General features: G+C 41.3%; 1 protein-coding gene and 1 long non-coding RNA gene across 3 annotated transcripts in view; both read left to right on the plus strand.

Moving 5' to 3' along the window:
- Nucleotides 1–26,005, plus strand: part of HS6ST3 (heparan sulfate 6-O-sulfotransferase 3) — a 298,903-nt gene that overhangs the window by 83,708 nt on the left and 189,190 nt on the right. The window lies entirely within an intron of this gene.
- LOC311430331 overlaps nt 19,090–26,005 on the plus strand; it is a 48,436-nt gene continuing 41,520 nt past the window's right edge. The window contains exons 1-2 of one of the 2 annotated variants that reach the window (XR_014688701.1): nt 19,090–19,121; nt 19,357–19,418. This is a non-coding gene — a long non-coding RNA (uncharacterized lncRNA). Of the gene's footprint in view, nt 19,122–19,184; nt 19,419–26,005 lie in introns of those variants that run through there. The other variant, XR_014688702.1, reaches the window with a different exon arrangement.

Raw genomic sequence — 26,005 nt, forward strand, 5'->3', positions numbered from 1 at the left:
TCACACATCAAATCTCTTTGAAAGCATGCCTCATCTACACCTTTCAAAAGATGTATGACTTTTTCTGTTAGCTTTGGCAACGCCTATATTCTCACCCTTGAATTTACCAACTTGCTTCAGCAATTCCATTGTCAGGATATGCAGCTGTGATCTTCATTAGGATGTCTGCTTGCTTAGGGTGCGAGTACAGTTGCTTTGCCTCGTGGAGACGCAGTAAAGATACACCATTAATTTTATTCACCCAAGTTCAGTGATATTAAGTTATAAACATGCTAAGAAGTTTGGGCTGCCTTGTCTGCTCCTCTGGTTCTGCACTAGAAAGTAACAGATTCCCTTGCTTCTCAGGCAGCTACTATATAGGTGCCTCTGCTCCTTTTGGCAAGTAGGACTTGGGAACGTTGATGGTGGAGGAGCAGACACAACCCAAAATGCTAACGCTAAAGTTCAAAGCCTAACACCAAACAGCGACAATGATTTCCAATCCCTAATTTGAGTAAGATATTTTTAGTTATATTTCTTTCTAGCTTTATCTTTATACACTGATTTCTGGTATGATGCTCAAGAATTTGCACTATATAAGGATGTCTCTTTGTTCTCATGATTTCATAATTAACGTACACATCTCACATGATGCTTGTTTCATTTTTCTCTGGATATGACTTGTAATATGTATTTATTCTTCTTTAAGAAGGTGCGTTTTCAGGTATGATGGAAAAACATAAAGTGCAACAATAAAGTTGCATCCTAAAATACTCTCAGCCCTCAACTATTTCTTTCTCAAACCGTCAGAAAAACAAAGTTGTAAAACACAATGGTTTTTCTTCATAACAATGGATAAATATATCAATAATGTAAGTCAATAATGAAATGTTTAAAGCTGAAGTTGTGAATTATTGGTGTAAAGCATATTTCTTCACTGCAGACTTTTTTTACTAAATGCAAGATCCATTGCTGTAGCTAGTTTATACGCTTAGTTTATTGCTTTTAAAAAATGAAAAGCTCATACAACAGCGTGTGCAGATTGGAGATCAATAATCCATTTTGATGACTAAAACACTGCCAAAGCAAAAGTTTGGAAACTGAGTTTAGAATAATGCTCTCTAGAGACGACATCGATTTTGGGGCAGCATCTTCTGTGAGCGCTCACTCTGGTGTAGCCCAGCATTTGCTGGGGGGGCTGCTGAGGAGTTGGGCCGAGTGCTGGCAGAGCCCAGAGCATTAGGCAGGGCCGGGCATCTCGGCACTGCCTCCTGGCTTGACATGGCCTTCTTGGAGCATTTGCTCCTGTTGAAATGCTGCTCTCCCTTCCAATTTAATAATGGTGGAGTATGTAGACAATAAGAGTTCTGACCTTTTGGGAGTGAAACCAAGAAGTGAGTCAGTAGATTGCCTTTTTCCCTCCTCCTCTGCAAAGCTGAGCAGAAAGTCTAATTATAAATAAATAAATAAACGCTTGGAGTATTGTTAATAGCTGCCTTATTGCCACTGCAGGTCACTTTTAGCTCTGCTGTTGTACTGCTGGAGTCAATTGCATTATTATAGGGCAGGGAGTTGGTGTCTGGAGCATTTCCTAAGATCCAAATGTATTCCAGTCTTTAGGGTTTAAAATTATTATTATTATTATTTTTTACTAGGAATGACAAGCAAAAAAACTACTGACAGTTTTATTTTCTAGTCTGTGCCCCTTCTGCTCATACCTGCCTATTTGTTAGCTCCTTACTGTGGCCTCTGTCATCGTTGCAGCAGCACTGCCAAAAAAATTGACGAATGAAGAATGGGGAGTTTTTTGACATTCTGCAAAGTGACTTCATGTTGCTTCATTACACTTGAATGGGAAGGAGATGGGGGGAGGATAAGAGGATCACCAGGTCCCTTCTGAAGTGGAAAATGTAGAAGCAGCTTTTCGGAGTCTGAGAATTGTGCTTGAAAATAACTTCTAAAAGTTTTCTTTTTTTTTTCTTCATTATTTAGGACTGAAATAATGCATGTAATCTTAGTGACCAGAAATCCAACTATCATTGAGAAATCATGTGTATTTTTTTAGTAAGACTAGTTTATACTGTGTACAAAGCAGGTTGAGTCCCAGAGTATGTAAATACCACAGACGGTGTTTCACATTGCTGAAAATGTCTCATGAAATGCTGAGGCAGTGAGGATAGTTTTGATTTCCAGCCAATACCAGCAACATCGTGTAGTTGTGAATCTATCAGATGGAGTTAGCTGGTTGGTAACAACTAGTAGCCAAGCAAACTGGCTGGCTGCAAATTGACCAAGAACCATGGATGTCCTGGAGAAGAAAGGGCTTCGAAGTAAGGAATGCCATCTGTTAAGGTGATACAACTGAAAGATGAGTGCAAACTTTTGAGAACCATCCCATCTTTAGATCTGTGAGTATACTAGCATTTGCTGGAGTGTAAAACATACGGCCTCTGTTTAGAGGTAAATCAAAATCCTAGAATCCTACCTTTGAATGTGTTTCTCTAAGACTAAGAAATCCACAGAATAAAACTGAAATAGTCTAATGTTGCCTTCATTCGCACCGTGCTGCCCATGTTCTGGCAGAAGTTGTTGTAGCTTGGGAACTTGCATGCAGATTTTGGTGTCTTCCAAGCCCTTTTCTGGTATATAACTGTCCTCAGCAAAGTGTATGCTCTTAGGTCATGCCGTGTTTGTCCTGTGAGATGTACTTTGTAAGCTAAAGCTGGAGCTGCACAGGGCACATGCCTAACTATGGGATGGTCCTGAAGGATGGTCCTGATGGTGGAGGCGGGCAGGTGGAGTTGAAGAGTGGTTCTGGAAGGTTGTGCTGAGGCTGGTGGATCTTGGGATCGGAGTCACTGGAAGTGACATCGGGATGTTAGAGTCTTGTGAGGTCTCAGCGAGAGGCCAGAGACAGTGACTGTATTCAACGTCTGTGAGGGAGCTCAGAAAACACACCAACAACGTTCATCAATAACAAATATGCATTAGTGGCCTGTTGCTTTTAAAAACAGTCATTATGGTCAGGTAATGTTCACAAATGTTATGTGTAGGACTGCTGATGAACAGGACTACTTTATATACGCTCTAAATTCTTTCAAATTCCACTAACCAAATGAAGGAGAGTGTAAAATGCTAGTTCACTTCGCACAGTTAATTGTAACGTAATTAAGATCTGAAAACTGCATTATTGATTACCTAGTAGGGGGAAGCAGCATGTACTGCAACATTTCACTGATAATTGCATGTCTAAGTACTGGTTTGTGTTACTTGGCTTTTCTCTTCTTCTATTTCATTCCTGTATTCCACTTGCAGTGTGAAGGCAGTGGCTCTGAAAGCCTACAGTAATTGGGCTGATTGTAAACTGAGTGAGATTGGATTCCTAGAGATAAGAGGTGTGGCCACTGTCAATAGACCAGACAGAGATTAAACGTAACGGGAAAGATTTTTATGTAGAATTCAAGATGGGCCTCAATAAAACCTTATTTATTCTACTTTTGCTTCAGTGGCATATCTCAGTTGGTTCATGCTGATATGATAGCAATAACGCACTTGTTTAGAAAATTAAAAGTTAAATTTTGGTAAAATTTAAAACATGCTGTTAGCTTAGCCTTTTGCCTTAAATAATCGTATTTGCAAGAATATTACTGAATATCAGATGTTCTCAAAGCCACTGCTGAGAAGACCTTCAGAGTCTTAGCCCTGCTATCCTGGTAGGAGGAAGCAGTAGCAGGTGTTGGCTGGGGATACTCAGTGGGAGGAAGCAGGTGCTGGGTAAAGACCTGGTGTTTTAAGCAGCTGGTTGAAGATAGGATACAACCAAGGGTTAGACGTTGTTGGTGCTTCAACTGCAGCGTCATTGTGGGGCATAGTAGGAAGAGACTTTGCAACCGTGGTGTTACCTGCAATCAGGACTAAGTAGAAATACAATTATATAAAGTGAGGTCTGAACACAGAGCTGATTCTGTGCATAGGAAAGGTTGTTGTTCACAATAGCCAGGATTTCACTGCCCGTGTTGCTCATGAGGACATGAGCAAGATGCTCATGAGGACATGAGTAAGATACCTTGCTGTTGCTACCACTGATCTCAGTCTTCTCCTGGACACATCAGGCAAAGCTTCTGTTGTGCGCAAATCTTAACAACCCTTGTGTTTTGTCAGCAGATGGTGTGTCTGGCTTGGGCCATTCGAGCTGGTCTGTTGGCCCATTGCACAGCAAGCTGCTTGTGGCACCGTCTGTCCTGGTTCTGGCACCGTCAGTTCAACATTTCCACTGACACAAGCATGTTTGGTCCTTCTGGGGCGTTGTTGCACCAAAGAATCAGACGCACCAAGAGTTTTGATTATTTAAGTCTTCCTTGCTGTCCATCCCAAATTAAGAGACTGCATGAAAATAGCTATACTTTAGTTATCTGTGACCCCGCGTGTTCTCGCCTGCCATCCTGTCAAAGGAGGTGTAACAGCAGCGAAGCCTAAAGAGTGATTTAGCTGCTCAGCCATAGGTCTCTGTCGTAGGAGAACTGAATTGCTACCTAGGATTTGCTGACTGCAGCAACAAGATTTCTACTGAGTATAACAGGAATTCAGATACTTATTTTTAGGTATCTCTACCTGAAGCTGAATCATACCTACAGACTGGTGCAGGTAGGGAATGATTCATAAGGGAAGAATATTTTTACTCTGCTCGAACATTTAAAGCCTTCATTTTAAATAAGATCTGTGCTTGTTTCTATTCATACCCTTTTGCTTTTTAACAGCGTACCTTTTACTGAGCACTCTTAAGATAAATATGATGGAGAAGAACAGGCTTTTCATAAAAATTGAGAAGTAATCAAAATCTCAAACAAAGCTCCTAATGCAAAGGGTTTACCTGGAAGGTAGGATTCACAACCAAGTGCTACTTCGCATGTCCTGCTGACACTGGCTGCCCATGTTCTTGCAAATGAAGAGAAAGCCAACCTCAATATCAAATACCCACAAAGCTGAAGGACTCAGCTGACCAACCCATTCTGAGCACTATGCATTAATAACTTTTTCTACTAAAACATGTTGAAGCATGGAAAACAAAGGCTTTTTCCCCAGCACTTGGGATCTAGTTGCATTGAAAATTTTGATGCTGTTGATCCCCCCCGGCCCTATGAGTTTCTAATCCCTCTTCAGAGGAGTGGTATCTACAGCGAGTCTTCCAGTGTGGTGTTTTTAATCAGTCCTTCATAAAACTGATGGATAATCCAGCCCCAAAAGTTTGCATCTTCTTAGCTTCAGAACAGGTCAGCTTTTTGTTTCTTAATAGGAAAAGTAGATTTATTCTTTTTTTCTGTGCGATGCACAAAGCACAAGTTCTTAGGCTTTAATGTGAAGTTAATTTTCAAATTCCTTGCCAGATGTACTTCTTAATGTTCAAAGCAGCTTTGGCCAAGGGTCCGAACTGTTGATGTCTGTTTTATCCAAACAGAACTAAAACCTTTGAACGTTTTCTTTGATCATCTTATTCTTTGATCAGTGCACACGTAGTTGTGTAAATTTGCATGCGTCCAGGTGTTCTGCACGTAGATTACCAGGCAACGAGGAATTTTGACAGGTTTGGTTAAGCATTTAAAGCTTGGAGTGAGCATCAAAACCAAACCCTTGAGGGTCTGTCTTCCTGCCGGAACATCTGCAAAGTGCGATTTCCATTGTCATGTAGAGTATAAGAGTGAGGGAAAACAGATATTTAACATTTGAGGCATACAAAGCCAATTTATTTCATGTGGATTACACAAGATTTTGAGAAGGATGGCATTTAGTTGTGTCTGTCTGATGCAAGATCCTCTGCTGCCTTACATTTTCTTAGCTTTATTGATGTTGATGGAAGTAGGACAACATAGACCTACAGAGGGTTTCTCAGGATTTGATTTGTAAACTTGCCAGAGCTTATAGGGAGAGATTGTACAAAGGATTGCTTTGTTGTATGCGGCCTCTGCACAAAAAAAGAGTGTGTGGCTGGGTTTTCACTTGGGTCAGCACACACGGCTGTGCATGTTGGCTTCCAGCTGCCCCAGTGCCAAGAGTGAGCATCTGTTTGGAGGGTGCTGCCGTTCTTATGGGGTTAAGGGTGCACTTGGTGTAGTGAAAACCAGATGACAAAGGAGACCACTGTTTGCCCTGGTTTTATGCTGTGTGGAGTGTGTTTATCCGAGCAGGTCTTGGAAACAGCTGAAGTTCCTCTCAAGTTGTGCACTACTTGTCATTAGTTTCAAGAATGGAAGCACCGTCTGAAGAGGACTTGCTGGTGGACAGAATGAAATGGTAGGGTCTGATCTGAACAGAAGGGCATAGAAATCTCTGTGTCCTGTGTCCCTACATACCAGCACTGCTGTTTGAAAGGAAGAGAGAGGAGACCAGACAGCATGCAGATCACACAAAGCACTTGGAGCTTTGGGTTATGAGCCCTGGGTGGGTCAGCGTCAGTCTGAGACTTAACAGTTGAGGTAGGGCTAGTGGGAAAGAAGGGGAAATAAGTAGGTTTTTTTTTTTTTTTTTTTTTTTTTTTTTTTTTTTTTTTTCCGTAGGGATGCTTTGGAAGTACTTGAAAAATCAGTGTCTATATTAGATCATATTGGAGGACAGAGCAGAGGGACCTGATCCCAGGGCAGTTTATCCCACTGCCCCTTTAGGAGCAATTCCTGGATGCTGAATGATGCCTGGATATTGTTTTGGAAGCAGTGAGAGTGTGTCAGCATCCTGATAGTTGTTTCCCCGAGACCAAGCACATTAGTCCCGTATCTCTGTTTTTGAGGCAAAGGACAAGTTCATCTGAGTTTTCAAAAGCCTTCCAGACAACGTTGTAGATATTTCTTCTGTCTTCTGATGAATATACAATGCCATTAATTACTCATTCTGTAAATTCTGAAGTTTCTCATGACAATCCTGGGCACTGTCACCTCTAAATCCATATCACAAGACATTTTTTTAGCTGTAAGGGCTCATTTTATGATTCTTAGGATCTGCCTTTTAACTCTGGAAGACAGGCAACCCCACGTTGTATGGCACCCAAGTCCAAGCTTCACCTTCCAGTCACATTAACCTTGTCCTCAGGAAATACAGAGGAAGGCCTTTCAGAATGAACCTCTCCTGTTCCCGAGACTAACGCAATCATCCCTGCAGAGCCTATCCTCTGAGGGCTGTTCAGTGTTTCAGAGAGCTGCTGTTTTTGTCTTCCTGGAGTGACTGTGGCAGCTTTTCTCTTGAAGAGCCGGTCCTTGAAGAATGCCGATGTTCACATCGCTGTGTTAAAGCACAGGGCACTCAGGAGCACGAATGCAGTTTTCCACAAATTTGGTTTTACGTCAGCTAACAGAGTAAAGCAAGGTCCCTTCTTTTGTCTCGAGTGATTTGAAATCTGGAAGTGTCATAATCCCCATTCAGTACAATTTGTTTTGCTATAGGTTTCATGGACTTGCCAAACATTTTTGGCAGGTGGTCTAGGGAGTTTTCTTTCTGGATCAGAAGTAGGAAAGGGGTCTTTTTGGTGGCTATCAGGTTTATCAGGAGATTGGGGGACTTCTGTCTCTACTCCCCTGCCCTCACCCCTATACCCAGGGAGTGTAAGTGTTGTCTGTGTCCCTCTTCAGTTCCTTCCTGATGTTGTGCCTGATTCTTCTTTTTCCTGAGTCACAAAATTTAGCAGCTTCTGCTTTTCCCCAGGCCTCCTCCTGTGCAACCAAGGGCTAAGCCATGCTTGTCTCATAGGCAGTGTGTGTAAAGTAGTCCTTCCACCTGCCCAGGAGCAAACCTTTCAGGTGGCCTTCAAGTAAGTGTGTGTATAAGAAACCTAAAAGGCCAAGTCTCCTCTCAGAGCCTATTTAATGAGATAGTAGCCATGTCCGAGATCACATAGAAGCTGCTAAGCTTGAGTCCCCCCTGCTTCACAGGGGGTCAGGGTGTATCGGTGGCGTTACTTAAAATGGCTGCTGTTCCTGACGTGTTACAGAGCAGCCCTTTCTCACAACCCCAGTCGCTTTTAATCAAAACCCATCCCAGACACCCCTCTAAGTGCTGTGCTAATACACTGAAGAGTGTTGTTCCACTCGAATAAGCTGTCTTAGTCACTTTTTCTCCAAAAGGTTTTGAGATTTATATCCCAGTCTGAGACTCGGTGTGTGTCACGCTTGAAGACACCTGCAGCAAAAAGTTGCACACAAACAAGGGCACAAGGGGCAGTAACAGTGGAAGTTGGTTCAAACTGATTGTCCAAATGCATGGTCAGTGCTCATCCTTTGTGGATGGTGGTCCTGCAATCCCCTGATGAGAGGGAAAAAAGGTGGTATATACCTACACACATTACAGATGCTATAAAGACAAATTTCCTCCACAAATGTCTGCAGGATCTGGATCCGCTGTATTGGCAGATATGTGGAGAATGCATCCTAAGCTGTGAGTACTTCCCTTTATTGTTCTCCTGGTTTAACTGGCTGTGGAAAAGCTCACAAACTGCAGTTGCTGAGCTTTTCAGACAGCATACTCTGTGTACTTACTCAGAACGGAGACAACCTCCGTTTCAGTCTGTAGATCAGATGTGTATCTTCCTGAAATGTAGTTACGCTGCTGATACATTCTGCTCGCACAGAAAATGAATGCAGGCGTGAATACAGCTTTAACAAATAATCTTTGGAAATAAAATGCCCAAAGCAGGATCCTATTGTGAGGATTTGTGTGGTGTTGTGGTGCTCTGTCTAAAGCTGTTATGATAGAATATCAAAAAAATGCAAACTCAGAATAAAGAATCAGGTTTTTTGGGCTGAAAGAATGCCATGAAAATTGGATTGACTTGTTGCATAGCATCATTGCAGGCATAAAATATGTACAGTGGTTCTTAGACACTTTCTAAAAATGTGTGTTTTCATGCCTTTCCTCAGGTCTCCTTGACACAGAAATTGCTTCTCTTATTTCAGACTCCTGTCTTCAACATGCCAGTTCTTTGAAGCTGGCTTCCAGTCTGGGACCTTGTTGTGTTTTAATCACTTTTCCATAGCAATACTGCAGGCTATTATGGTCATGATACTTAAGTGCTTTGCTGCCCTTTCTTGTACTCTGGCACCCTAGTAACTATCTTTCTTTATACCATGTGGGAGAAAAGATGGAATTAGGATTAGATTTTTATTGAAACCCTTACCAAGATGGAGCCCTCTGGTTTATGGTGGAAACCAGTAAGAAGTTGTGATAGATGTGAGGTGCATTTTTGCCATTTATACTTGCAAATCAGCAGGGAGGTGACCCAGCAGTTATGTGAGTTATGAAGGGCATTGTTAATATAGACCTAAATAAACAGTGCATGTGTTTGTGAATGTAATTCAGAAATAGGGTGATGTGGCCAGAGAGAAGCAATCTGGATCGATGCACGGTGCGTATTTCTCATTTCGCAACCCCTCTTGCTTCAGGTTCAGATGACTGGAGGGAGGTGGCTGTGATCAAGCACAGCTGTGGTCCCTCTGAGCAGCGCAGCAATTCCCACGTGGCTGGGAGAGATGCTAAAGCAAAGGAGATGGCCATGTTCTTCAAACAGCGGGCTGTCAGTGATGGCTCTGAGATGCACGTGTTCTGGAAACTGAAATGTTTGCTGATATTGCTGGTAGCACCCACCCTCAGTTTGGGAGAGGTAGTGGACTTATCAGAGGTGGTGCATGGGGAGGGGCTTTGCAGCCCCGGCTTTGTCTTCTTTTTCTTTCCCAGTTCCTTGCGGGACATATGGTAGTACGTGATGGCAATCTGTCTTTGATTGACTAATTCTTCTTCAGTCTTTTCAGTGAATAAAAAAGTATTTTTGATTGCCACGTAGCTAAAGCAGCTATTACCATCCTCTTATTCTTCTAATCACTTATAATTGTGGAATGGAGTACTTCTGGTTACAGACTCGTAATTATGCAGTTACTCCTTAAATAGTGCGACTTAAATATTCTCTCACTTTATTTGGTCTCCTAAAGAAAAATGAACAACCTGTTTAGAATAATGAGTTTGCTAAAAATAAATTACTTGAGTTGGCTTTCCTTACTGTAGTTACTGTACAGTACAAGACAAGAGAGAAGTGAAAGTTGAATGCTCTCGTTACCTCAAAGTCATTTTTTTTCCACAGGTGACAGTTAAGAAATGTTAATATATGCTAAGAATGCATTTATTAATGGGACTCATGGATACTGGGACAAAGCTGTCCCATATTCCACCACCATAAAGCATGCTAATCTCTTCAGTTGATGGATTCTTAGACGAACAGATTGAGAGAATAATTGGGTTGCTCTCTTAATCCTTAATTTGAAATATGAATGAGAAATGCTTTGATGTTTATATTTGCATAAGTTAATGTTTTCTAATTGATTTATTTAATACTTTCATGTTGACATAATTGTTTAGTATGTTTGTTCACTCTGCTTTGGAAAGAAATTACAGAAAGAGAGGCTTACAGTTTTGCTATCTTTCAGCATATTTTGAAATGCCTAATAAGAAGGTGAGAAGGCAAAAGATGCTTGTGTGAAGTTGTATTATTTCCGTTTTCGTTAGCTGTCACGTTTCTTGTGTGAAAGCCTGCAGCTATCGCCTGACATTAGTGCTTGGGAGGAAGACACACAGAGATGTCACGGTTGCCTTTCTGCTTGCCCTTTTACACTTGTATTCCTGCAGTGCTTTTATGTTTATTTATGTTATAAAATTGTTGAAATGTGATGTCTGTTGATTTTCGCTATGTCAACAGACACAGAGTGAAGACTGCAGACTGGACAGTGAGCTGCAGGTTCGATAGTGCCTTCCATGTCTTCCTTTATTTAAACTAGGTATTGTCATGATGTCAAGATTTAAAAAAAAATGTTAAGAGGTCTTGTCAGTGTCTGATTCTCCATCATGGAGGAGAATTTCTAATGTGAAGTCATCCAGTGATCACATAAATAGGATTAGGCTTCTCACTTTATTCTGAAAATGTAAGGGTCAGTTCTCCTGCTTGCTAGGGAATTATTCTTAATTTTCTGTTTGCAAATGCAGTATGTAGTAAGGGAGAACATTGTTTATCTGAAATATGCTGTGGAGAGATCTACAACAAAGACGTTAGGAGATTCTTCAGAAAGCTTTGTACAAAAGTTTTTCTTAAAAATTGTTTGTAGTGGGAAAGTCAGGAGCTTCAGATAGGCTGTGGGTTTTGTCATGCTTCATGTTGGTTTTCAGGCAACCCAGTGTTTAAGTTAATGCAGTCCCCAGTGTAATCGGCTCCATTGCAGCTTTCTTCCTATGCTGTGCCTGGCAGTTTTGGCCTTGTTTATTTTGTTTTTGTTCATTTTTGGCAGTATTGCTATATTAAGTTCTCATTTACTCATTTATTCTGTATTTTATTTTATTTTATTTTATTTTATTTTATTTTACTTATTTGCTTTAACTGCTGAGTTATTTAGCATTAATTTTCAAAATGCTGTTTCATTATATAGTTCAACTGAAAAAAAATCTTTACAGTTTCTCAAAAATGAATTCTGGCTGCCTTATTCAGCTCCAGTGCTTCTTGGAGTTTATCGTTTTCACATCATAAAATACTGTGCCCTTGCGTCAGTGTTGTAGGGTTGGTTTTGTCTTGTTTTCAGTTTTCCAGCTTCTACATTTTAGTCTCAGAATAGCTCTCAAGCCCTTTGTACTTGCTGTAAAACTGTAGATTTCGTGGACCTGGAGCTATAGAAGTGGGGAAAGAAGGAGACATTATGGGAAAAGGGACTTGGTGCGTGTATTACAGGCTCCTCTTATTATTGCCTGGGTAGACTGATACCAGTTGCCGTCAAGTCTTTCCTTTGTGTATTGCAGCTTTATTAGATTCTTCCTCAGAATCTGCCCCACATCAAAATTAATCTCCTTCCATTTTTAGTTTTCGTTTAGGTTTGGGGAGGAAAGATCAGTAAAACCCGGCATAATGCTGATTGTGCTTACACCATTGCCCCAGTATGATTTGTAAAAAGAAAGCATAGCAGTGTACTCATCCATCAGAACGGCAGGTTTTCCTCCTGATCTTTTTGCTACATGGATTTATAAGTTCATAATACCATAAGCTACTCCAGTTTCTTCTCTGTCCTGTGGGACACTTCATGTTGAAGCTCAGTGTTTTCCTGGAGTTGCTGCCATCTGAGTGCCCCTTAGCTTTTTGCGTTTGAGGAATAAGCCTGACTTTGCTCTGCTTATTAAGCTGAGATATATAAGCATACGTGAACGTCCTGGTAATTAGTCTCCCAAGAAAATCCGAGGATTTTCTTCTGTGTGGCTGGAGGTGATTTTTTTCCCCCTTCAGCCAGCCAGATACAAAGATGTGCTACAGAGTGTTGTTTTGTTCTCCTTTTTTATTATCCATAATTATTGGTGTCTATTGGCACTATTTCTCTGGTAATTTGTGTTCTCAGGGAGGAAAGTAAAACAACACACCGTCACCTAAAACTGGACATAGGCATCTACACAAGCATTGCGTTATCTTGCACCATAAATGTGTGCTTGGTGCCGTGCCCTTTCGTGTAGTCAGAGGGAAGAACTGAGGCGTTTAAGTCACTTTCTCCCGAGCTGGTAACTGGATTATTTATTTGTCACGGGTAGCAGTGGTGCTGGAGCACAGGGATCGACCCGATGCCGTCGATGCCTCCTGCCATGCACCGTGCGCCGAGCTCGGTTGCGGTCGGCCTGCACTAGCGAGTCGATTGAGGTGCATGGGGGCCTGCCAGAAACAGGCGAACCTGGGCTTAGCTGAAACACTTCTTAACCAAAATTGATACTGATACCTGCACTCAGCATAGCAGTAAAGCTAAAGAAAACGCTATATAAAACAATAATAAAAAATAACACTTCCTACAACCCACTCCACTTGTCTCCGGCCTGCTGTCCCTGCTGTGTCAACCCTGAGGGCCTCTTGCTCCTGCGCACCCGCCCTAATGGGGGGCTGTGGGTGTTGGTGCTGGTCACTAATCAGGATGGGGCTGTACTGGCCATGTTTCAGGTCAGGGAGCACTGTAGAGCTTTGTCCCAGCTCCAGTGATGATGAGGAGGCTCCAGTGCTTCCTCATGGTTGTCAGTCCTGCTAGCTGCTGTCCCTCCGGGTCTTTGGAGGATCTTCCCCATCTGTACTGCCAAATTTGCTGCCGTGCCAGGTAATGTCACCACTCTCTTGGTCTAAGCATCACATGAGACCCCGATTCAAATACTGCTTAGAATGATTTCATCTAGCATGCCATTTTCTGTTCTTGTTGGTCACTCCCTTGTGTTAACTTCGGGTACCAATCACAAGGGTTATTTCTTCATGTTACTTTTGGGATGCTGCCATCAGTAATCTCCAGGCAAACATTTACATCTTTCTGCCAGTCATGCTCAAATCCTCTCTTATTTCACTTTTCCTTGCAGCCAAGAGCTATAAAGACTGCTATATGTAATTTGTCTCTGGCAAGGTCATGGTGCCAAAGGAGGTCTGTGTGGATGCATCCACAGTTGTCTGTGTGTTTGGGGATTTTTTTCTGAAAGGCTTCGTGAGGTAGCGTAGGATGCTATATTTCTAGCAGGTTGAGTGGAGAGAAAAGGCACAAGTATCAAAAAGCAGTGTTGTGAGATTTTTAAGATTTATTGCTGTGTAATAGTGGTGAAAGTCTTCCAGCTTTTCAGGCCTGTCCAGGCAGGACCAGACTATCACAAGTTCCTCTAATTAGATTTACACACTCATTAAGTAGGCTGTGCAGACTCATGTCTGCTGTAACTAGTATAATTTAATTTCATTAGTAATGTGGCTATATAGTTTTTGATTTCACGGACAACGATGGTGCAGCATGTTTGAACCACAATAGGTATTTTTATTGTTTTATTTTCATTAGTAGTATATTTCCCCTTTTTATTTTTTGGACTTGAAGACATTATCCACTCATATTTTCATGTTTTCCAGTGTGTCTCAGACTCTAGGCTTACCCTTTGGGCTTAATTATGAATGCCTGTCATGTCTGCAATTACGTTGAACATAAGCAACAAAATGTTACATGAGTTAAGCTGGACAACAGCCAACTTCCTATCAGAGAACAGCAAAGTCAAGGAGATAAGAGCCGAAAATTAAGCTAGATATTTTCTTATTGAGACTGGAGGCTGTACTTCATTGTGTTTTTCACTTTAAAAAAATCTGCAGCCCTTGCTTGCAAGAGTTAGGAATAAAAAATAATTGATGTCCCTTTAGTGTGATAAAACCATGTGTTATAGTTAATTGAGTATAGAAGTGAGGATTTGTTTGTTACCATTGTAACATTCTGTTTAAAAACTGTACATACAGAAAAGTCTAATTTATCAGAAAACCCATTCCTTGTAATGCATTTTTGTACTGACCACTTGATTTTGACCTATCTGGCTTTTTTTAAATAAGCATGATCTGCTTGAATTAGGAGAAAAAGCATTATTGGTCTTCTGCCACCGATGCTTAGTGAAATCAAGGGTGTGCTCCGTGCATGTTCTTAATAGTTCCCAGTGGGATTATTCCAAGACAAATGTATTCTTTATGTAAAGAAAAGAGAAAGAAACCAACCAACCAACCAAAAACACTTGCAGGATGATGTTGATCTGTTGAGGGATCTTCATGCCTTCCTTCTTTTGTGACACCAGGTGTCGTGGTTCCGCTCGAGTGGGCAGCCGAGCTCACCACAGCCGCTCTCTCACTCCCCCTCCTCAAAGAGGAATGGGGAGAAAATATGTGAAAAGGGCTCAAGGATTGAGATAAGGACGAGAAAATCACGCAGTAATTATTGTAACGGGCAAAACAGACTCGGCATAGGGAGATAGTAAGATTTATTGCCTACAACTAACAAGCGAGAGAAGTGAGAAAACAAAGGAAAATAAAACCAAAAGCACCTTCCCCCCATCCACCCTCTTCCACCTCCTCCCCCCGAGCAGCGCAGGGGAACGGGGGAATGGGGCTTATGGTCAGTCTACAGCACTTCTTCTCTGCCGCTCCTTCTCGGTCACTCTCGTCCCCTGTGCTGTGGGGTCCCTCCCACGGGATGCAGTCCTTGATGAACTGATCCAGCTTGGGCTTCCCACAGGCAGCAGCTCTTCCAGAACTGCTCCAGATATGGGTCCGTACCACGGGGTCCATCCCTCAGGAGAAAACTGCTCCAACCTGGCTCCCCTACGGGCAGCAGCCCCTGCCAGGTCACCTGCTCCTGCGTGGTCTCCTCTCCACGGGCTACAGGTCCGGCCCGGAATCTGCTCCAGCAGGGGTCTTCCACAGGCGGCAGCCTCCGTCGGTGCAGGGCCACCTGCTCCACCGTGGTCTCCTCCACGGGCTGCAGCGGGGAACCCTGCTCCACCGTGGTACTCCATGGGCTGCAGGGGGACATCCTGCTTCACCATGGTCCTCACCACAGGCCGCAGGGGACTTCTGCTCCGGCGCCTGGAGCACCTCTCCCCCTCCTTCTACACTGACCTTGGTGCCGTTCCTCACTCCCTTGACTCTCCCGGCTGCTGTGTGGCGCAGCGTTTTTTTCCCTGTCTTAAATATGCTCTCACAGAGGCGCAAACAACATCGCTTATTGGCTCGGATCTGGAAAACAATGGGGCCCTTCCCAAACATGGGGCAGCTTCTAGATCTTTCTCACAGAAACCACCCCTATAGCCCCCTGCTACCAAAACCTTGCCACGTAAACCCACTACACCAGGATGTGCTGGAGGTGAAGCAGGAGGCATGCTGGTACAGGTAAAGCTGAAAGTCCATTTTTGTTGAAGCCTGCATTTCACATGTAGTCAGGGCAGCCGTAGAAGCATGGTGTTCTACAGGAAGAACAGTAATTGTCTGGGCTGAAAACTTCATTAAAAAAGCCAGGAGAATTTTAAATTAGTGTAATCATGAGAAATTGGTAAGGATACATACAGACTGCTACTTGGTGCCTCAAGGAAAATTGCAATGAAGCTGCGTATAATGTGGAGGATATTTTTTCAGTTCCCTTTCCAATAATGGTAGTAGTCTAGATAACAAGCAAAGGTGTGATGAGAAGTTGGATATAATTGTTAGAATCATTTGAACTGAATTACAGTCACTTTATGAAGGACAGTGAGAATAACAAGGTAGGTAACACCGAGTTTTAAAGATTTCATTACCTTTTTTAGAGCTACAGAGAACAAAGCCATGGCCTTTTGAGTGTGTGTGGATCAATATGCTGCTAGAGGGATCTGTTACCAGCCATCAAATGATGCTACAGAGTAGAAGAGTTCCTTTAAGTAGCACCGTAATTCACAGTTAATAAAATGGTGGTGTTATGGGGAAACTTCAATTTAAGCGACATTTAGTGGAAGTTCTGTGCAGTTGGACATAAAACAAGCTATTGTTGCCAGAAGATGGAGGATAATTTGCTAAAGCAAAAAGGTATCACATTGAAAATATGGTAAGTCAATTCTGGGTTTTGCTTTGATGGATAAAGATGAACTAACCGCTGGACTGGAAGCTGATGGTTGCCAAGGGACCAGTAATCCTGACCTGATTATATTTAGTACAGGGAAGCAGGGCGAGTTCAATCACAAGCTTGTATCAAAAGGGCTAATTTCCCAGAACCGAGGACAACTGTATTTGAAATTGGTAGGAAAATATGAACAGAAAAACTGGGAATTCCTTTACAAAAATTAAAGGAGGGACCCCAAGGGACTATAGCTAGTAAATGAAGGGGAAAAGTGAGATTTCTACTCTAAAATAAATTCAGATCAAGAAAAATTTGTACAGTGTCACAGGCATGTGAGTAAAAAGAAGTGGGAAAATAGGCAAGAATGCCAACTAGTTTCTTTCATTATTTTAAAGTGTACCGATGGGGTTGCAGAAATTCCTCATATTTTCAGATCTTTTGATAGCAAAGGAGAATGGTGATAAATCACATACGGTTATGGAACAGGAACTACTGTTACATCTGTTCCACTAGGGCTGGAGCAGGAGATGGAGCAAACCTACAGAAAATTGTTGCAGTTGTTTATTGGATGTTGAAAAGGCATTTATCACTCAAAAGGTCATATCTTAGTATCACTTAGTACCCGTCCTCAAAAATTCACTGCTTTTAAGGAAAAAAATTGCAACTGCAATGCTGTTTATTGAAGGCTTTTATGGGCCCCTCACCCTTAAGTTCCATCTGTGCTATGGATTAAGAAATGGCATTACCGCAAAAATAAGTCATTGCTAGTATTTTAGATGTTGAATCAACACAGTTTGGCCAACTATGAACAAATGCAGACTGCTGAATTCTTTACTCCATCACTCCATCAAACTAAATCCTGGAAAGACTATATTCACCAAGAAAGCAACTCAGAATAACAGTGCACTGTAGTTCTGCAGGTGTCTTCCAGACAAAATGCATTTGGGAAAGATTTATACCCACAGCAAAGAAGTTCTGTAAGTAGGCTTGAATCAGAGGCAGAGTATGTCCTGTTCCTGTACAGGCATTTTACGTCCTATTCTTGTATATGCTCTGCCCTGTCTGGAATCTGTGTTTTGGCTGGATAACACAGACCTCTCCTTAAAATCACAGTAGTTTAACATGCCAAATCCCTTCACCAGAAGAAATAAAATAAGCTAACGGTCTGCTTCTAAGATGTTGGTGACAGCCCTAATGAGGGTAATAAAGTATGGGATGTCTACTATGGTAAGGTGGTTACAAATTAAACTACAATCTGAGTTACTTAGAAAAATAGGGGACAACTTTCTTGTGGTTTTGCAAAATTTAATCAGCCATTACAAGGGAGTAACAAGGCATTACTTACCACTAATCCATCTAAGCACCTGCTTTTCATGCTACTTTGAATGATCTGTCTTTTGTTCAAATAAAATAACATCAGATCTGTTTGCATGTAATCACCAACGCTGATTTTTGTTATCCTTCCCAGCTCTCCAAATTAATGCGAAGGAAGAACGTTTATATTCTTTATGTGAAATTTGATAAAACTTGCTTGAATCAAAAAGCTGCAGGAAATTTGTGCCCCTAATTGTTGTTTCCAAGTGATCCAGTAAAATAACGTGGTGCTTCATTCACCTCATGCTTATTTGAACCGTGCTTGCCCTCAGCAGTAGCAGTTCATTTTAAGCCCTGTGAGGTTCTTATAGAATATCCTGAGTGGGAAGGGACACCCAAGGATCATCAAGTCCAACTCCTGGCTCTGCACAAGACCACTCAAAAACAGCGAGCTTATTTGCAGCATGATAATGATACGATGCTAGTACAATTCATCAGTGGTACCAATTATACTACATACGTTAAGCATATCAACAAGATATATGGTAATATCAACGATTCTACGAAAAATAAGTTTTTCTGGCCAAAGTTAGGGAAGAACCTCCCTTCCCCTTTCTTTCTGTGACAAGGAACAACACATTTTCTCTTCTATGTGCTTTTTCTTTTTCTTTCTCCAGCTAGATTATCTAAGGATGCAAGTTTAATGAAGTATTTGTTTTTAAAGGACAGCATTTGCAAAGGTTATCTGAGAAGCACGACGTGTTCATAGCGAGGAGTGAGTTTTTATTCAGTCTGTGTGCGGCGTATTTACAAAAGTAACTATGATATTTGTGAACAGAAAGGCTTAATTCTGTCTTTGCAGGTTTCATGTCCTCACGTTCTGCTTGTGATGGCAGTGGTATTAAGAATCTGCCATGGCCTTGGTTATGGAGTCATTTAGACGTGTAGTCCTGTTGGACATGAGCAGTTCACAGCTTTTTATAGTTCACTGTAGTTAAGTATGAGAATACTAATGAACACTTATTTAATCCCCACCACTTGCTACCGTGTAGTTATTGCAACATCTATTTGCTAGCCTCTCTGGGTTGCAGTTACACTTCACAGACTTCAGGGAGAGATATTAAATTACCCACTTCAAGTACGTTTTACTGCTTTATCAACAAGATATACCCTTGTAAATATTTGCAAGGCTAATGAATGCTCTTCCTCACGGTGCTGCGTGTGCTTTGGTTGTAGGTCAGTCTCGATCCTTCAGGGGGAGACTAGTGCCACTGGGAGCTGAGTATGGGTTGTTGGGTGGAGTTTCTGTTCCAGGTTGGTCTGGATGGGATGGCCGTGGTTGCTGTAAGTCCAGGCCTTAAAATGATCCTGCCTGCCAAACCACCCCTTCAAAGCCACACCTGGGACCACTAGGAGGACGGGGCAAGGCAGGTGTGGCTAATTGGGTTGTGTTTGTTTCTCTGGGAGAGGAAGGCCAGTCATGCATCCAAACACCTACTGATACCATTTGTTCTTCTCACTTCTTAAACTTGTTTGCCTCCCTTATATTTCCCCAAATAGTATGTGTTGATTTCAGTTTTGATATCCTATAAAAACGCCTTTATATTTGTATATACTTTATACGTGTTTACTCTTTCACCCTTCTATCATGCTCTTTGTGGTGAAGAACCTTGAGAGCGACATGTTTGTCAGAGAGAGCTTGGCCATGTTGTTACTGTCATCTTCCAGGTAAGCAATAAACAGTCTTTTTATGTGATAGAAGTTACAGCATCACAGGTCACGAGGCATGGGAGGTAAAAGAAATCATTGTCTTTCCATGGACAGTGAAGCTCATTTGTTGACTTTATGTGCCAAAGGCTGTACCAGTTCATTATCTTGGGTATATCAGGAAAGGAGCCTCTATGTCTTCCTTCCCCTATTCAAGAGAAATGGGGGTGAAACTGTTTCTAGCAGAGTTCAGTTAACAGTGTCTTGCTGCTTATTGTCTTTCCATGAGATTGTTTTCTATCGTTTTAGCTCTGAGTGGTTGTTGTTTTAATAGTAGTTCGCACTTGTTCACAGAATCACAGGATGGTTGAGAACATCCCTTCCAACCCCTGCTCCAGCAGGGCCACCCAGAGCAGGCTGCCCAGGGCCATGTCCAGGTGGCTTCTGAAGGTCTCCAAGGAGGAGACCCCACAGCTTCTCAGGGCAGCCTGTGCCAGTGCTCCCACACCCGCACAGCACAGCAGTGCTGCCTGGGGCTCAGAGGAAGCCTCCTGTGCTCCAGTTTGTGCCCACTGCTTGTAAGGTTGCCCCCACTTTTCTGCAAGCTTTTGCAAGTGTAATGAGAAATTTAAATCTGTTCTCCAGGATGTGATCTTTCTATAGACAGAGGTCAACTGCAGGTGGTAAAGTCACAGAAAAAGATCTTTTTGGGCTGGTCATCTATCCCAGTCCCAAAGCAAAATTTGTTGATTTTGCTGACAGATTAAAAGCAAGCTAGGCAGACACCTAAAAAGAGATATCACAAAGAGAGTGATGATGGCTTTCCTAATATGTTGCATCATTCATTAGACTCCTCTTTTTTTTTTTTTTTTTTTTTGAAGATTCTAGTATAAGAGTATTTGACTATTTTGAAAAACAAAAAATCACAACTTAATTCAAAGAATTTATAAGCCAAGTAGTATATTTGCTCTTCTGCAATATACAAGATAATATTTCTGAATTTTGACTCCAAAGCATTATTCTGCAGGTCAGAAAGGTGATCAAGTTTGTCTACTGGGTACTGGGCTTTAGTAGCTTTTTTAACCTCTGCACAGTATGAAGTGTGTGTGTATTCACTCTGGCAATGTAAAGAACAATGCTTGTTAAACTCATTGTTATTCCAGCTTTTCAGGTTTTCTCTTTAAGAGACTGATGCTTTCTGTCCATTTTTATTTTTTTTATTTTTCTTTTAATGGATGTTTCAGTAAATGAAAGCTGGAAGTTAAAGTGAGGATGTAATAAAACGTTCTAATGAAACGGGCAGGGATAGGAAAATTCTTTAGATGCTTTTACAACACTAGTGTGTGTCTATAGCATCTCTGTGAAAATATTTGATGCTCAGAGTGACTATCAAATGGGTAAAACTTCTATTTAAAGTCATGCCAGTTTTATATCACTGCACTCTATTATTTTCTGTGCTAAACTATTTATGAAACAGTTCCAGGTTCCTTCAAAGAAACAAATTAGAAAAAGTTCTCAAAAGACAGTCATAAATGTTCCTTACTTTGGTTGTGAGGTATGAGATTCAATTTGAGCTTGCTTTATTACCCCGAGCAAATAATTGGATATGTTCAGAAACACTGAAAATAGTTATAAACAATTTGTTTCAATCTGTTAACTGAAGTTAAAATAACATCAGCGTAAATTCATCCCTGAAATTAATAGGTCCAAAACACTACAGCTGATGGGAATTGGGGTTGATTCTGCCAGGTGTAAACTCCTCGCTGTCGGTTCATCCTCTGCACCTAATGGGTTGACTCCCTCAGCTTTTCAGCTTACATCCTTATTCCTTTTTTAGAAAGGAGCTCAGTTCAGATAGTAGTCCTTCCAAGTGAACCACTAGAAGTATTCCATGCTTCTTTCTGTCATTCGTACAGTTTTTATAAATGTGGTTAATAACATTGTGTTATTTTATAGGTGAAGCAGGCAATTATTTCCCCTTCACACTTTCCCTAATCCCTATTGCAAGGGGTTGGCAAATTTGTTACGCTAGTTTAACGGAAATTCTGTGGAAATAAGAGAAGTTGGAAAAATGGTTCTTTGATGCTTACCTATTTGCACAGGTGGGCATAGTACAGGGAAATAAGTGTTACCTTCATACTGTATGAGTCTTAAAACCTTGAAGATTGGATGCAATCGGGTGCTAAAAGCTACCCACTGTAAGGTGTATACAAAGAGGGTGCATGCTTCCTCCTTTCAGCAGATCTGAATATGCCCAGGTGACAGCTTCAACAGTTACACCACTATTATTTTGCACACTTGTGCTTGTCATGCACAGACCATTTATTGTAGGTATTTAAGGAGAATGCTCATGACCCTCCTGGAAGGTGAATTAATTAACGCGTGCACAACATTTTGTACCGTGACGCACGGTAAGTTCCATGGAGCTACAAGCATGAGGAGCTGGATGAGATGCCATTTTACCCAACGTGGACTAGTTCACCAGGTCTGCAGTTTGGAAATGTCAACTACTAAGCAGCAGTTCCAAATACCTTAGAAAATACTTATAGATGGCTTCCAGTCATTATACTTTAAGATGAAATTACTGCTGTGCACCTCAATGAGATGCTTATTTCAGTCTCCAAGCAGCTTAATTTTAAGACGCCAAAGGTCAGGGAGGCTCTAGTAATAATCTAATAACAATTGACTGCACGTTTCTGGGAGATTTAGCTACATTAGAGCCTCGTTGCTGAGAGCAGGATGAATTAGTTATTACTTAACTGGCATAACTGGAGGCAGTCTCAGCCCTCTAATGTGACTAATACAATGTCATGGAGTGGCCAAAGGCACCTAATGCTTGGACAGCTGTTCTAGAAACTCAGAACACATCCACTGTGGCTCTCAGCAGATTTCTCTCTGTCCCACCTAATAAGGATGCGATTAAGCTGGGACTGAGGTACCTGATGTCGTGGTTTTAGCTAATAGGCGTCAGGCCACGGTTCTGGAGGAGTTAGGTGTTGAATGCATTCATTCAAGTGTAAAAAACATTTTTTTTTTTTCTACAGATGATGAATCTCACGGCAGCCTGAATCATTTCAAAGCCTGCCTCCCTCTGAACCTTATTATGATCAGATTGTATAATGATTGTAAATGTGCTTTGTGATGCACAAATTGTAGGCACTAAGTAATTGAAAAGAATTTTTCTAATATTGATAGCAAAATAATATTCTGATCATGACATGTAACAGCAATTTTCTTGGAACACTGAATGGACGTTTCAGTCTCAAGACCAGAAGCTTATTTACAGTTTAATTAAAGTAAATGCACATTAATAACGATATTATTAGTATTCAGTATCTTTGGGAATGTACAGGCAGTTAATCTTCATATTTCCTACAGGAATAAACGATAATTTGGGGATGACTAATTTGATGTAGTAATTTGAAATGTGATTTTGAAACTTATTTATATGGTTTCAAAGTTACTTCTCATTTATTTTCTGGCAAACTAGCGAAGGCAGTTTAAAGAGGAAACTTCTGGTTTCAAGTGAGTATATTTGTTTCTTAACTTGAAGATAAAAATTCGTATGTTTGGGGGAAGGAGAGGTGGCCTTGTTGTTGGAACTTGCTTTTTCCTCTGTCTCCCATCCCTGCCTCCCCAAGGTGCAGAGTGGTGTGAGATGGGAAGAACTTGTCTGAAAGGAGGCAGTTGTGCTCCCACTCTCAGTCTCTGGTGCTCACCACTTTATGTAACTCACCAGACTGGCAAGAAGCTAGGCTAGTGAAACAAGCTAAATTTCCTTCTGGTTAGTGAGTTGACTAAGCTCATGAAAAGATGTAAGAGATAATGCGAAAGGATTGCATGAGTAGGGGAACAGGCAAATCTCTGCTCCTTAAGCAACAGTGAGCTGCTAGATTTGCTGCTGCTCATGGAATTGCCTTCTTAGGTCGGTTTAACCAAAACGTGTGTAGACTGACACTCTCCAAAAGCAATGTCCAGTTGTTTGTGCTGGTGTTGTCTGAAGTATTAAATTCTGTTTGAGGAAGCGCTTGGGAAAAGCAGGAGGATCAGCTGAAGAAGAGGTCCAAGGAATCACTGTGGTCACTGGAATACGCTTGTCCTCTGTCTTCCATCATTTTGTCTCTGGACTCATGAATTCTGTCTTTCCAGTCATTAATGTCTTCCACGTTTGGGGATCATAGAGATACCATCTCTATTTTATTGGGCATGAATAGGTAGAGCTGAGTTTTGTGAGCAAACACAACCTGGGAATAACATGGGACAGTGTGGAGTGAAAAAGATGTATCTGTCATGGAAGGTTTTTTGGTGGGAAGAATTTACTGCAAATCTGTTATGGGTCTTTAAAAGAATAAGAATGTTTCAGGATGTGATAGAGCTGCTTGATATACTTAACTTGGATGCATTTTGACAAAAAGGTTTTGACAGGGTCCCCTTCTACAGGCATGAAAGGCTTTTTTATGGATGGATTTAATGGCTGGTTAAGGACAGTAGACGAAGAACGTGGTCCAAATTTTTATAGTGGCAGGAGATTATGAACAGCACCTAACAGGAATCTCTTGGAATATGTACTGCTCAACATATTCCTGGATCTGGAAAAGTGATGAATAATGAAAAGACATAATTCTGTCTAATTAAAGCATTAAATTAAAACGGAAGAATTACAGAAGAATCTCATGATGCTCAGTGACTGGGCAATAATGCAACAAATGAAATTGTGGCAATAAATTCAAAGTAGTGCATCAGGGATAAAACTATTGCTGCTTACACAGTGATGGGCTGTAAATTATCCATTAGCACTCAGAAAAGAGGTCTGGAAATCATTGTGATAGGAGGCTGAAAATGCTGGCAGTGTGCTTAGTGCCAGTCAGAACAACGTTAAAAATGATTAGGAGAGGAGGAGAGAACAAAATGGAAAGCGTTTTGTAAATGTGTTACGCGCTTGCATCTTGGGTAGGAAACAGCTTCGGTACAAGGAGAGATTCAGGGCTCTCCAGTCCACAAAAGAGGTGATTGAGGAGAAACTGATTGAGATATATAAAAGCATAAATGGCTTGGAGAAGGTAAATGGTAAGTTGTTCACCTTTTCTCAAAACACTAGATGAGGGAATATCCAGTGAGATGAACAGGAAGCATCTGTAAAAGAAGTTAATGCAAATAACGTTCATATTATGCTTAATTATTATGTGGAACTCTGCAAAGGTCAAACATCTAAATGTCCACCACGTGGATTAGGCAGGGAGGGTAAATCAAGGACTGATAGACACAAGGATGTCTACAGATTGTTCAGCTTGGGAAGTCCTCAAAATAGGGATTGCTGACAGTGGGGACAGTTAGTATATGCTTCCCCCATTTTTTATGCCATTTTCTTCAGCATCTCCTATCAGCTGCTGTTAATTTGACATTAAATTGACATTTGCTCTTAACCCAGCTCATCTGACCTCATAGGTAGGTTAACATTTAACCACAAGAGGCGTATGTATAAAAACAACCATCTATGTAGGCTCTAACTGTACTTACTCAAAATGGATGGACCTAAAAGGAAATTCGTACATCTCTGGTGGGTCCAGAGATGATCAGTCTTTATGATCTGCACTGTTGGAGATGTTGCAGAGGTGAAGGGAGACTGAAGAGGTGAGACAGGGACAGAGATGGACACTTAAACAGTGTGTATATAGAAAGCTTTGATTCTGGTGAGTAGGAGTCCTGATCATTAGAAACGGGTAAAAAAAAAAAAAGGAAGGGCAGCTTTAGAGCAGTAGGTATTCTGCTTGTAGCTTTTTTCCATGCTTGACTGTTGGTAAAGTAAATTCTGGAGTTTAATATTGGTTTCACATTTTTGAAGATAGCATCATGTCTTTCCTATTCCAACTTTCAGATCAGAAGAAAAACATTTAGGGGACTCTAGAGCAGTGGGAATTGAAGACTGGGTTGTTAGAAATTGAAGGCTTATTGAGAAATTTGCTAGAATTTAAGAGGCAGACTCCCTTAATATGATGGGAGACAAAACGTTTACAAGTCTGGATATCTGACCTGTCTACCCAAATATATTGTACAAGAAAGTTGAGTGGAAAACAAAGCCTGGAAATTGGCATATAGATAGCCTAGAGGTGGAAGACTATGGAAAAAACGTGGAAAGGAACACAGTGCTTGTTATTTGACAGACATGTTACATCAGGAGTTGAAGAGCTTTGGACTTTTGTTATACTGAGTTCTTTTCAACTTGTCTCGAAAAGATGGAATTGGAAGACCACCTATGGAGAACCGTAGCTGAATAGAAAAATTTGTGTATGACACCTTATGCTGAAGATTATTTTTGTATCTTAAATGGTGAATCACTCTGTGCGCAGGAGCGTGAGGAATTGATATCCTCTGCCTCTCAAGTTAGCCTGCATAACAGCACCATAAATTCCTTTGATGCTCTTTCACAGGTTGGTTGCTGTGTTTCATAATGTACGTCTCTGAGATGAAGAGAATTGCAAGAATATTCAAATTGATTCAGAAGGGATGACACAACAGAATGGTGTTGTTGTGACCCCATGACATAAGATCATCCATCAGAGCCATTTAAAAAAAAAAAAAGTTTCATTGTCATCTCACCAAAGGACAAC

Source organism: Aythya ferina (assembly GCF_964211825.1).
Source record: "Aythya ferina genome assembly, chromosome: 1".
In the NCBI taxonomy this organism is placed as follows: Eukaryota; Metazoa; Chordata; class Aves; order Anseriformes; family Anatidae; genus Aythya; species Aythya ferina.